Raw genomic sequence first — 11,673 nt, 5'->3', positions numbered from 1 at the left:
CCTGCTCTGAATCATCTTTTTCCCTGCTGTGTCCCTCACCGAGGGATACTAACCTGCAATGCTGAAAGCATTAGCCCCTGCAGATCTTCCCTGGAGACTTGAGCAGGAGTCACCAGTAAGCCACGTGGTTGTACCACTCTCATATACCCATGCAAAAGGGTCTGAATCCAAACGACCTTTGTTTTCCACTCCTTAGACTGAAAAAAAACCCCAGCCCGTATTGATTAGCTTGGTTGCAAAGCAGAGAGGAGTAGCTAAACCCATTACTGCTTAAACCTGAAGTGGATATTCCCTCTTTACTGTGTTTATTCTTGCCTCTGCCACTGGAGTTTAACAGTCTGTGTGGATTGTTACTCCTTAGCAAGTATTAGGTATTCCAACCAGTACAAACAGCATATATTTCATAAACTGTCAGTGTCATTCCCCAAAATAACTGCAATTAAACCCTCCAAAATACTTTGCTTTCTGATATGATCACACTCTAATCATAGCAGCCAGCAGCTTGCTTAAAATCTGTTCAAATTGCAGGAAGATGGTGCATATTCTTGCTCTGGTTCTACTTTGGAAAACGTGTGATTGATGCTTTGATATAAGTGCTTCAGGGTTTTATTCAGATATTTGATTAAGACCTTTATATATCATTGAACAGGCTTTCTTCTCATATCTTTTTAAGACTCAAAATAATAGGGCAGACCAGGGAAGTCTCATGCTTCACTTACTTCAGAAGGCTTGGCATCCTTCATGGTGGTGCTCTTCCTCAGGGGAAAAAAAAATATAGTATTGAGTTCTGGTTTAAGTGTTTGTGGAGAAAAAATATTGAACTACAACAAATAAATAATCCCCAAAGCCATGAGGTGGAAAAAAAAGGAAGGTTTGTCTTGGGATAGACAGCAATCTTCTAACCGTGCCACTAATGGGCGTATCATTAATCTCTGTGTACTGCAGTCTGGGTAACTGGTGTTTATAAAGAACACGTAAGTTTACAGCATCCACTGGAAGAATTAGAACAGATACCATTGCTGCATGAGACTGAAAGTTTCAGCCATGTATTAGTAATTTAGTAACTTCTAAAATAAATGAGGTAAAATGTGTCTCACAAGATGATGCTGAAAGGGTTATCTTAGATTCAAAGTCACCTTGGACTTAAGACACTGCGATTTAAATGTCTTTAAATAAAAAGACCTGGGCTACTGGAAGGCTTATCCAAATTCCTCTGAAACTGAAATTATTGATCCTCAGTGTGCAGACTGCACAGGCTACATGTGGACGGCACAGCCCAATTTTTAAACTGTTTTAACCTGTGTTGCATTTTCAGTCTGGATTGGCACTAAAAGGAGCCATCATAATAATAATATACGGGCATGTGAGAAGCCTACACCAAAGGAACAGAGCAGAGGTGGTAAAGCACCCCTGTCTTCACTGAGCTCCTTGTGTGCTGTGCCTTTCAAGAATGCAACCCAGCATTCCCCAAAAGACGATGTTTAAAGCATCTGTTTTTTCAGAGAAAAAACATGCAGTTTCACTACTAGGCTGAGACACTAATTAGGAACTGCAGTTTCCAAACAATTTCTTCCATTAAATATTTCTCTTCTTTCTCTATAGTCCAAGCTTGCAAACAAAGGGGATTTTCTGGCTTCTCACCAATAAAAAGCTAATTATAGACAGCTTGATAATGCCTGGCAATAATCTGATCAGCTGACTCCTAGTTCCTGGACAACCTTAATGGAATGAGAAGGGAATATCAGAATGACAATACAACGTCCCAGCCAGCGGTTGTGATTTATTCCTATCCAGGTACCAAAAAGGCCTAAACATCCTCATATGTTTCTGCTTGTGAGGAAACGTGTGGAAAATTAAAATCCAAGCTGTATGACAGGTTGTCTTTCTCTGTAGGGAGGGATTAATGCTAAATGAGGTGTGGGTCCACAAATGTTTGGAAAACCCAAGGAGAGCCATCTCTTCCAAGCTTCCAAGCTGCCTTCCCCTTTTTCTCAGCCTGCCTTTCAATTTGTAGACAGATACCAGCTGGTCCTCCCCATCCTGCTGCCTTGGCCACGTGTACTTTACAATACATAGCATGGTCTCCTTCAGTTCTCTGCTGCTTCTAAGTCCTTCATACCTCTTCCAGAAGAAAGACCCCGACTTCATCATTCCAGTTAACTTTTCCAGCGGAGAAAGAGAGTAGTAGTGACTGAAGTATGCTGATGCTCCCACCATCACACACATGGAGGAGTATCTTGCAGTTCTCAAAGGAGCTGCAAAGCCTGTGTGTCAAGCTCTGTGGCTGGCAGCCCACCCTAGGACTCTGCTTATTGGCATCCCTTGGAGTGCACAGGGCTGATAACAGGGAAACAAGCAACAGCTAATGGGAGCTGTCAGAAGAAATCAGTTTAACGTCACCCTGCGATAGGTGATCAATCTTGAAGATAAAGGAGAAACAGTAGATGTTACGTATCTGGGCTTTTACACTAGTCAAATGACAAATTTTAGTGACATTTTCTTAAACAAATTGAAGGAGCACAGTCTAAACAAATAGATTTAACTCTGTTAACAAAGTGAAGACAATATTAAGTAGGGTTCTGCACTGATCTGTCCTAGGCCCCCTGGTATTTGGTATTGTCAATAAAGACCTGAATGACAGACTGCAGACTGCCTTGTCAATTTGCAGATAACACCAAGATATGAGGAGCTGGCAGAGGTTGGAAGATGGGTAGAATTCCAACAGATCCCCACAAACTGGTGGTGTCCTGATAAAAATAGGATTCAGTTCAACAGGGGTAAGTTAAAGGTCCTAAAATTAGGCAGGGGGAAAAAAAAACACTGTGTGATTAGAGCAGAGGAGTAGTTGATTGGAGAGCAATTCTGCTGCAAAGGATTTGGGGAGTAAAGTAGATCTCCAGCTCAAGTCAACAAAGTTATACTGTTAATGAAGAAAAATGCACACTAGCATGTTTGAAAAGAAGCAGTTTGCAAGACATGAGAGTACTGTCTCATTTTGGATGTCAATCTTGAAAGAAAACATGGATGTAATCTGCAGGAGGACCCTGACAATAACAAATGGTCCAGAGATGACAGAATATAAGCCCTCAAGGAGACAGTGAGTGAAGATAGGCTAACAGTGTTCATATATGTAAAAAGGAAAAACAGACCCAACACAACACTGTAATGCAAAGAAGGGTATAACCAGGACACAGTCTGCTCTTCTGTTACTCTAGAAGTAAGAAGAGGGCTTACACTTCACCTAGGAAGAACCTCCTGGCAGTGAAGAGAGTGAAGCATTGAAGGTGGTTGCTCAGGGGAGTTGTGAAAGATCCTCGTTTTCCAGATGTTTCAGAACAGCTTAAGCAAACATTACTTGGGATATCTTATCTGTACCCATCTACCACACATGGGTATGGATAGAAGACTCCTGGATTGCTGTTCAGCTCTGCAGTCCCTTTAGTTATTGATGGTCCTCTAACACTCAGCCCATGAACAGTCCTCAGTTCCTTCTGACAGCTGCCATTCAGTGCTGATGCCTATCAGAAGGTCCTGTTGGAGGACATCAGAGCAACACCCTACCCAGATGTGAATAAGTAAGCACTTAAGTTGCAGCAGGCATGAATCATTTCTGCCTTTGCTGTATGTTATGTTCCCATATTTCAGACTTTTTCTCATTTCAAGACTGCAATTCTCTACAAATGTTCATTATTTCTATATTATTTCTATATTATTAGAAGTGTTCATTATTTCTATATTATTCTTAAGATACTTGAAGGCAAATTTGTGGTGAGTTATGCACTTTTTTTTTGGTCACAAACCCAGTGATAAAATACTGCCATTTTCCTTCAAAAGACAAAAATATTTAGAAACAAGGAATTTCAGCAAACCTTTCATCTGACCCTCACAGCTTCTGTTTTGAAAGAGTATTTTGATCTATTAATTCCTGTAGTTACTGGTCCTTCAAAACAAAACTGGAGGGTTACTGAAAATTCTTAGCTATGGTAATATTAAAGTAGTTAAAACCTAGATGTTGAGCAAACAAGAATTGTTTTCTGAAGCCAAAATTTGCCCCCAGCTGTGTACCAGCAACTCTTTATTCTACCAAAATAAAGAGCTTAAGGTGGAGATGAGCTTCATAATGCATCTTCTAATCTCCATACCTTTGCTCTTCCCAGCCAGAATAGGTAGGAGCAAAGTCCTGGCTGGTAGAGCAAGAGCTTCAGTCAGCTCTTAAGTACTAGGTAATTTTAATTCTATAGTATCTATAAATACTAGCTCCTCTTGCAGCCATGTTAGAAGACGTGGAAGTCCCTTCTGGTTTGGTTGTTGGGATTTTTTTTGCTTAGACTGGTTTTGTTGATCTGCCAGGTTAAATCCCCTGGAGGTTTCCTCTTCTCTGACTTTAGTAATCTTTGACCTGTCTTTATCTTTTAAAATCAGTATTCATTTACTCCAGTCAGTAGGACTTCAGGTATGCTTGGTCTTCATACCTACTCTTCCATTTATTTATTTATTCATTCCACTGCTCCTATTTATTCCACTGCTTCTTCCTTGAGTTCACTTCTTTGGTTCACCACCTGTTCCTTTACTGTCTCACTGTGACACCCTCTCTGTATACATAGTACCCTTTTCTCCTTTGTCCTCCTGTTGCTATTGTCATGCACTGGAGGAATCTGGTCTCTTGAGGCATTTTCACAAGGAGAAAGTACATAGAAATTTATCAGAGATCAGCAGCGTCAGATGGTGACAACTCTCTGGTGTCTGTCCAACTCTAACAAGTGCTATCAAACATCTTATAATTCTTAGAGTATATTACACAGTGAAATTAAGGTCTTAATTGAACTATTTTTTTTAAACCCACCTGAGACAAGGAGGGGACTTCTGTAAGTAGGGAGATGCTCTGGAGGAAGTGATGAGTTTCAAGCTGCCTCCTCTACTGAAGGGTAAAGCATCCTTTGCTCATAGTGGTTCAAACTGACAGCAGCACTGTGAAATGCAGCTGGAACAGCTTGAAGGCTCTCAGATGAAGTCACTGACAGTTGTGCATGCCACAGTTGCCTCAAGCCTGGCTTACTGCAGCGTGTTCCATTTGGGATGAAAGCTGGCACTTTGTCCTGGACCACAAACAAGGCAGGCTGACGTGGCTGTGTAACATCTGTGTGCTGTGCCCTGTGGTGGCTCACAGTTCACCTCCCAGGACACAGGGAAGAGCTGACAATTGCAGAGTCCACCAAGGGGTGGAGAGCAAGCTGTCTCCGGGGCCACCTCCCAGTGTATTCATACCATGTATAATTGATAGGGACTGAAATGCTTTTGGTTTTCCTTGAACTATCCCTAACTGAAAAGACTCATCTGGCGAGACGGAGAAGTCAAATGGGGAGGAACATTTCCTTCATTAAAACAATAACAGCCCATTTAGTGTTTTATCCAGGTCCAGTGTAGCCCAAAGCCTTTCCATTTTAATGATGTTTTGAAACTGATAGAAACCTTTATAGCCTCTGTGGGAGGGGGTGGAGAGAGCAACTTACAGAGGCAGACGATGCCCAAGTCAACTGTTTTCTAATTAATTGACAAGAGAGAGGTATAGAACAAAGCTCTCAACCTTATTTTCCTTAAAAATGCACTAAAAGAAGAGAAGAGTGGTTTGTCAGCAACTGAGCCAACTAACCCTGGCTGTGTCGTCTGGCTGAGCTTTGACAGGTGATGTATAATGAGCTTAAGCTTTATCCTTTCGTGCCATTTGGCCTCCAGTGCCCTTGCCTCTTCCCTGCCCTGGATTTATACTGTATAAACTTAGTACCATTGGGATATCTGTCTCTCCATCCAATCTAGTTGACCAACAGGTTTGAAAGTGCACTGCCAGGCAGACCACAGAAAATGTACGTTTCCTTCCTTTGGAAATGAGGCTGAAAACATGCTGAAGACCAGAGGGATGATTCAGTGCATTATTTGCTTGAAAAAGTCAGGGTTTGAACTGTGCAGGAACAAGCCAGTCCTCTAATAAGATGTCTTCTCTTTAATACAAGCTGTAGCATAGTGCTTCAGGTAAAGATCTCAGACCCTTCCCAAACCCCTCATCAACCATGTCTGTGCAATGCGTTGCTGGCAGCAAAAGGATGAAGTCAGAGTGTGTGTTGGATTTGGAGCACGTGGAGGGGGTAACTTCCACCCCAAGTGGACAGCCTGTTTCCAGGCACCAGAACAGTGCAATCACTGTACTGAATCAGGCCAATACAATTGTCTGTCTTGACTGTGCCTTTTGGCTTAAGCTAGGGAAGGTGAAGATACAGTGTAAGAATTACACGGTGGTTAAAGATGCTGCAATGGGTTCTGCTGATAAGCGTATTGGGCTGTAGAGATCACTAGGAGAATACCTCAGGATTTAATTTCAGAACTGAGCTTGTTTAGTGTTTTAATTCCCCTATCTCAAAGTAGGAGTGCCCTACTGACTGTGAAGTTGGAAGGTAATGTCAAAAGGGATGAGGATAACAATGTGATATAAAAAGAACTACATGACCTGGTACACAGCAGTAAATTTATTTGGGGATGGAAGTTGGTAATACAAGATTTCAGATGATGCTCTTTGGGACTAATAAGCATTTTTGCTAGAACTAGTGAGCTCGTGAGCTGGAAACAACCAAAAAGGAAAAGGATGTGAATATGCTAGCTGATCACAGGATGACTGAGTCATTTATGTGACATGGCCATGGACAGGGAAATGAAAATCCCAGAGAAGTTTATTCATAAATCCAAACCAGTTAGCAGTGGTTCTCAAGCATGAAAATGTAATATTTGCTTTACAGTTTTTATCCTATCTAATACAGTAGTGAATGTTCTGATTAGTTATGTGTCTAAGCCTTCTTTTCTAACCTGATTAGGTTCTTTAACTCCATGATACCTTCTGGCACTGTACTCCAAGTTAATCGGCCCTGGGGTTTAAAAATTTATTTTGTATTAATCTATTAATTTAATTTACCACCCCCTACCCCGTGAGCAAAGCTCCTCAGCTGCCTCATTTTGAGTTCCATCACAATATAGAGAATGTATAAAGGAAAATTAATACATTTTCTTTTTGCTTCCAATAGGTGAAGATCTTATTCTGCTCTGGTTTCCTTGCAACATGAATACACTACTGTGTCTTAAGCAATTAATGGTTGCAAAGGATTTGAGAGGATATTAATCAAGGATTTGAATTATGCTAGTATTAAAGAAATATGGTGACTAAGGGAGTTGAGGCTTAGCTTTGCACCATCCTATTTGATGAGAGAATCATTGCTACAGGCATAGGGCAGGGGTTTTGATTTGATGCTTTTTGAAGCATTAGACAAGACAAAAAGGTGCCTTTGCAGAACAATGGCTAGGGCTGACTGAGGATGGTTTTCCAGAGCATCCTAACAGACCCCTTCCCTCATCGTTCTGCTTCTGCAAGGTCAGCTGGGTGGGGTGATGACCTCCCTGGGCAGCTCCTGTTTGTGAGGGGCTATGGCCATGTCACAGGTTTATTCTCTGAAAGTGTGGATGAAACAATCTTTCTGCCCCCTCCCACTCTGGGAGCAGAAGTGGGGCAGAGGAACGTGAATTCTCACAGTTTCTTCCCTGCAGCTGGTTGAAAGATTGTTCTTTAGATCATAAAATGCTTTTCATATCAGGGTGAATTTGTGGATTTGATGGTGACTGAAGGGAGAGCACAGCACAGCACACCAAGGGTGGATGTTTGTTTGTCACATCGGCCCAGGAATAGCCAAAGGAAGCACTAAAGGTTTGACATAAATTTTCAAGTCCCAGACACTTCCTCTGCTTCCAGGAGTGAATTTCCTCTCCCTCACACTACAATGGGGAATGTGCAGGGGAAGGACACTCCAACGCTGGTTTTGTATTCTCCTCTCCATCAGCTTCAGGTAGCAGAGAAAAGCCCTGTTGCCTGGAGTTGAGAGCCAAGTCTTTCAAGTTGGAAAGACCAACAGAATCCAATTGAGCTGTTCTGAAATCAGTCTTTGCACATTAGGCTAACACTTACAGGTGCAGGAGAGACAGGTAGCAAACTTCCACCACTGCCTGATTAGGTTCTACCAAGAGGGCCCTGAACCCTCTTGCCTTACGGAATAAGGTGATTGTAGCAAAGTAGATACTTCACTCAAGTTTCCCAAAGTAGGAAATGAGCTGTTTAGATGTCCCTGATGTGGCCAGGCCAGACTAACACCAGAGGGGTGAAAACTGACCGTTGTAATCAGGGCATCACAGGAGCTTCAGAATCAAAATTTGAAGAACACTCATTTGGTGGCTCTTTGCTGGCTGACCCAGCAGCTCCCAGGTGACTAGATAGATGGCTGGATTAGCAGAGTTTTGCTGCCTGCCATTCCAATATGAAGGGAGTTGCTGCTGCCGTTGAGGCAGAACAATCTATATGACAGCCCCCTAAACTGGCAGCAAGTAAATGCAAAGGGCAGTGTTCTTACTGAAGGAAGAGAGAGAACACTGAGTAGTGGCTAGAAAACTACTCGCTTTAGTAGGACAGAGACTTGACCTGTCCAGCATGGATGTGTTGAAGGAAAAAGGCTGCAGCCTTGCAACCAGTGTCCTCCGCATCCCAAAAACTTATGCAGCAATGTGGTGACTTACACAACTGAAGGCTCTTGAGATGAGTATGTGATGCTGTGATGGCTGAAGTTGTCATCATGGCTACACAGGACAAGCCTATATTAAAACTCACACCACTGTACCTTGGAGTTTATCGAGGTGAATGATGAAGGGTGTGAAGACATGGAATACAGCCACACACTTGCACATGCACACAGCTGTAGAGAGCTGCTGCTCCTTGTTATAGATGGGTAACCAGCACCAACTGCCTGGCTTCCTGGAAGTGTCACAGCAGAGATGGGCCTTGAGGAGAGCCAGGAAGGGAAAGTCCAACCTCCACTAAAATACCACAGGAATTAGGTGCAACAGTGTGCTGTGGAGCAGAGTAGGAGAACAAAGGGCATGAGAGAACCTCGCTGGCTGAACAGACAAGGGAAACCTGGGAAGGGACAAAACTTTTTCTAGGGGGTCAAAAAAATTTGACATAGTTGCATTGCAACTGGGAAAGCAAGTAGAGGAATTCAAAGGGTAAAGGCACAGATCACATTAAGCAGCCCTGACTCCTGAGCTGAGAAACATGATGGGAGAACTGGGTATGTGGGACAAAGCCAAGGAGAAGCAGGTGGTGCTGTCCAGCCTAGGAGCCTCGGGGTGATGGCATCTCAAGAACTTTGGAGTGGGGAGAATGGGGTGGATTTTGAAGTAAAGATCATGACATCACCTATTGCCTATGGACAGTAACAGATGAGCTCTGGCATGTCAAGCTATGACAGCTCAAGATCATTGCTCCCAGCTGTCATCTCTGCCAGGCATTTTCAGAGAGAAAATGTGACTCTGCCCAATTCATTTCCATGAATTGTCTTAGTATTGTTTCTAGCAGTGTCCTAAACTCTGAATGGCTCCAGTGGGACAGGCTTGTCTACTCCAACCCCACCTTCAACGGTTGCCATTTGCAGCTGTCTAGGCAAGCATGTAAGAACAGAACAAGCTACAGTGTCCTACTACCTCCCAGCCTCACACAGGTGAGCGTGCCCCAGCTGAAGCCACCTTCAGCAATTTCAGCAAAGCTTCCAGAAACTGCTGAGGAGAATAGAATTAGTAACACTCCATGCTACCACAAGATTTACCTGCATTCACTAATCAATGTCCAAAGCTTACTGTTTCCTATCCAAGATGCAGTATGAGAATGAACAAAGGGAGACTCCTGAGCAGCCATTAGTAACAACTTTCTACTTAATGATAGTTAATACTGACTCTCTTTTAAAGCATTTTCAACCCTCGTAATTAGTCACTGGTATGGTTGCCTGAGTAAGCTGAAAACAAGATTAATAAACAGTTGCCTTCCTTCTCTATCAGTTTCTCATCCATAAAGTGAGAGAACAAAGAAGACAGCCAGTAAATTTTCTCAAAACTTCACTGTATTTTTTTTCCTTTCTTCATTTTGTTTCTTCATTTTCTTAGTCCTCTGTATGTTATTTTCTGTGAGATGGCAAAATGTCAAGAAGAAACTGCAACCTGGCAACATTCAGAATTCTTTTATTTATTCTGTTTACTTTTACTGCTCATTTCCTCACAACAGCTCCTTTATCAGATGTGCATCAGATCCCATCCTAAAATCCTAATGTGAAAACTTCTGATGACCCTCCATTCTTGGAGCATCACTTGGGCTGCTCAGAGGACACTGATGAGGAGCTGGGGATATGCTGTTGAACTGATAAGCATTTTTAGGAGAAAGGCTGGGGAAGTGGGTCTGGACTTGGGTTAGACATTTCTGGGTCTGAGCCCAAGTGACCAGGAAGAAGGATGCTCTACCTGCTGCACCATGCAGAGGTGGACCAGCTCCCAGAAAAGGAGGTAACTCTGGAGCTTGTGGGTGTATTTAGCAATACACTGAACCAACTTTGACTTTGACATTAGGTTTTATTGAACCAGCTGAACTGCACAGCACTGATGGAAACCTGTGGAGGTGTAAGAGGCTGTGACTCAGTGTGGGGCTCTTGCTGGAGGAAGCTCCAGGACAGTATTTCAGAAGAGGGTAGAGGAAAGCTGGCAGGACGTACTACTACAGAACTCTCAGAAAAAACAGCAGTGTTCTCAAGGTGGAAAACAACCAGTACTCTTTAGGTAAACAAATGAACCACTGCTCTGTTCTTGAAGAAGCTCTGGGATTTTTTTTTTATATCTCCTGCTTCTTCTCCCGTGGCAAGCTGTGGCTAGACTTGGACAGACTGCAGCTCCTCTGGGCCAGGGGACCTGCATCTTCTCAGTACTGTTCCAGGCAATTGGTGGCAAGGTCAGCTGGGACAGGCTTGTCCTCATGGAAAGGGAATTAAACATGTGGTGGAAGTGGCTGTGCAAAGTCCCTACCTTCTGGGGTGAAACCTTTGAAAAAGCTTGGGAAGAGCAGTGACATATGTAGAGGAAAACACACCTCCTGCCTCAGCAAGAGAGATGCTGTCAGACATGTATCCCTTAAACCAAGTTTGGTGGCACCTTGCCATCCTTGCCTCTTCCTCCCTCCTTTCCTCCCACCCCCCTGGCATCTGGATGTATTTCCATCCCATTCTCTGAAAGCACAAGAAACTCCCTGAACAGGGAGAACTTTGTTCTCCAAAATAAAAGGGAACAGGTGAAATGCTGAGTATTTCTAAGGAGTAATTTATGACCGTGGCTTCTTTAAATACATGACAGGGTTTGGGCTTATCACTAGAAACCATACACAGCCGTGCTCTGTTTACTCTCTGCTGCAGCTGTACCCACCTGCAGCAGCAATTGCCAGACATTCTCATGCATGCTGGCTGGGTAGAGGTATCCAGACCAAGAGTGTCAGGGAAGTCCTCCCTCAGTGGAAGAGCAGACCACATCCTGCTCGGTTTGCTGCTCTCTCATTTTCCCACTGCATGGCATCCTTACAGAGGGTGGCTTTTGTTGATGCAGCACATAAAAAAAACCAAACCCTTCACATCGAGCAACAATCCAAGACTGCTTTAACACCCACAGCACCATGTGTCCTGGTAGAGTCTGTACTTGTTAACAGCTATATACTGGGATGGGATTTTAGCAGAGACTCCTTGTCAGGAGGCCTAGTGGGTGGTCAGTGGAGACAAGTTTTTA

This window comes from Merops nubicus, unplaced genomic scaffold (genome assembly GCF_000691845.1).
Source record: "Merops nubicus isolate BGI_N331 unplaced genomic scaffold, ASM69184v1 scaffold7445, whole genome shotgun sequence".
NCBI lineage: Eukaryota > Metazoa > Chordata > Aves > Coraciiformes > Meropidae > Merops > Merops nubicus.
Note: the sequence above shows the minus strand (reverse complement) of the source record.